Here is a 2,566-nt window from a genome sequence, read left to right as displayed (position 1 = left end):
GTTTACCCAAAGGCAAAAAAATGGATGGCCATGAAGGACATAGGATAGGAAGCCCCTTTGCTCAAAATAAAATCCCAAGGTTAATTTGTTTGTGAATCACAGAGCCAGCTGTCTGTCCTGGCCCAGTATGACTTTTGTGGTGACAGCTGTTTCTACCAAGATTTGACGAGTGGGAATGAGGGCAGAGCTGGTGGTTGCGAGATGGGATGGAAGTGGGAGATGGATTTCAAGTATGGACTCTGGTTTCTTTAAAAAGGAAACCCATGGGTTTTTACATATTCTCAATTGAACTTGTAGTTCCTTTAGTTGCACATAATGCTTTTACTTCCCAGGAGAGAAGAGGTGGGTGTGCACGGTTAGTTGTTTCTTCATGTCCCCTTAGGTTACAATTTAATGATGGGTGTTTAATTTTCCAAAAGTTTAGCAAACTGTGAAGGTTTCCATAAAGGGCACTATATTTGCTGCAAAAATCCAGTCTGTATTCCTCTGGCCCAGAAACCCTGAGGTACAGTGAACTCATGTTTCTTAGAGCCTGATTTTCAAAATACCAAATGAAAGGTCCTTCTTGGGGTTTATGGCATCATCCTAGTATTTCCATGTATAAATAATAATAATGTTCATTTGATAGTGCTTTATGGTTTCGAAAAGCAATTTTACCAACATATGCAATTATGCTTTTGCTTAGAAAGTAGATATTTGAATTAGGGCATTGGAGGTCAAAGCCAGAGAAGATCAGTGAGGAAGAAACACATAGGTTACTGATGACTTCTATCCTCATTTAGGTCTCCAATTGGGTGTTTCAAATTAACACAACTGAGCTTCTACATCCATCCCCTAGCCACTCAATTTCCTATCTCCTCCATCGGGTTACATGAAAATGCCATCCTTTCATTTGCTCAGCCCCCAAGCTTTGGAGTTGCCTTTGATTCTCCTGTTTCTTATTCTACACCTGAGCTACAAGCAAAACCTATTGGAATTGCCTTTAAAATACAATGTATTTAGAATCCGAAAACTTCTCAGCACCTCCATGGGTACACCCTGGTCTATTCCACTAGCATCACTTACATGATTTAGGACAAACGTTTTCTAATAGATTTCCCTGCATCAGCCCCTGTCCCCACTTTAATTTAGGCACAGTAGCCATAGAAATGCTGTTAATAGGTAAATTGGACCTTGCCAAGTCTTGGCCCAGAACCCTTTAAAGGCTTTTCGTCTCACATTGAGGAATTGCAAAGACCTTACGGTGGCCTACACAGTCCTGTGTGATGTGACCTCTTCCATGCTTTGGGATCCTATTTCCTATCACTGACCCTCTCTTACTCACTCCTATTCTCCTGAGTCCTCCTCAGACGTTCCAGGGGTGCTGCTCTCCTAGGATCTATTTACTTGTTCTTTATCTTTGAATGCTCCTCCCCCAAATATGATTCTCACTCTCATTTCCTTCAGATCTTGAATCAATGACACCTTCTTACTGTGGCCTTCCCTGACTGCTCTACCTAAAATTGGACCCTCTCTAATGCTTTCTGATCCTTTCCTAGCTTAATTTTTTCTTCAGCACTTATTACAACATAATCTGCACTTAATTTGTTTTGCTTAACTTTCTAGAATATAAATTTCATGAGGGCAGGGATTCTTGTCTATTTTATTCATTACTCTACTTCCAAAGCCCAGAGGAGTGCTTGACACAAAAGGAACACTCAATAACTATGACTCAATACATAAATGAATGGATTCTCCACCTTGTTTTCATGGTATGTGTGAGGTTTGCAAGTACCAACCACCAAAGAAAGACTAATGCTTGACTAGATTCTTGCAGAGTAAAACTTGATGCTCCACCATCACTTTGTGAAAAATAACAGTTTCATCGTCTAAATTCTAGATCCTGACTCAGTAGGTCTGGGAGTCCATATTTATGTATTCCTCAAGAAATTTTAAATCTTAACCAGATCTGGAGGCCCTTTCATCTAGAGAACAGTTTATCTTTAACTCAACAAATATTTATGGGATATATTCTGTATTCCAGAAATTATGCCAGGAAATGGCCCTGCACTGAAGTCTGGCAGGAGAGACAGATGAGTAAAATTACACTTGCCATATAGTATAATAAGTGCTTTCCCGAGGCATTTATTAATTGCAGGGGTTGTGAAAGACAAAGGAAGAATAGATCTGAAATGGATCCGAAGAATTCTCAGAGGAAGTGACTCACGTTGAAGAGGAAGTGACAAAGCAGGTAAGGAATATAGGGCACTGTAGTTAGGAAAACATCTTGGCCTCTGAGTTCAAGACGATTGCCAGGTTCCTGAGTCATGCCTTGTACCAATGAAGGGGGCAAAGTTAGACAGCCATCTATTTTTGCAAGACCTTCCTACCTTTCTTTTTATAGCCCTCTCTTCCAGGTGTCTAGGATTTTAACTATCTTGAGAGAATAAAAATATATTTCTGGCTTATTTGTCTGGCTCTCCTTTAAAAAGAGTATAATGAGATCCTTTCTCATACTGAGTAGCTAATGATTTTCTGGGGTGTTCACACTTCAACAACAAAGCAACCTTTAATAATAAAAAAAAAT

This window comes from Macaca thibetana, chromosome 10 (assembly GCF_024542745.1).
Source record: "Macaca thibetana thibetana isolate TM-01 chromosome 10, ASM2454274v1, whole genome shotgun sequence".
Taxonomy (NCBI): Eukaryota; Metazoa; Chordata; class Mammalia; order Primates; family Cercopithecidae; genus Macaca; species Macaca thibetana.
The sequence above is the reverse complement of the archived record's forward strand: the minus strand, read 5'-3'. Positions refer to the sequence as shown.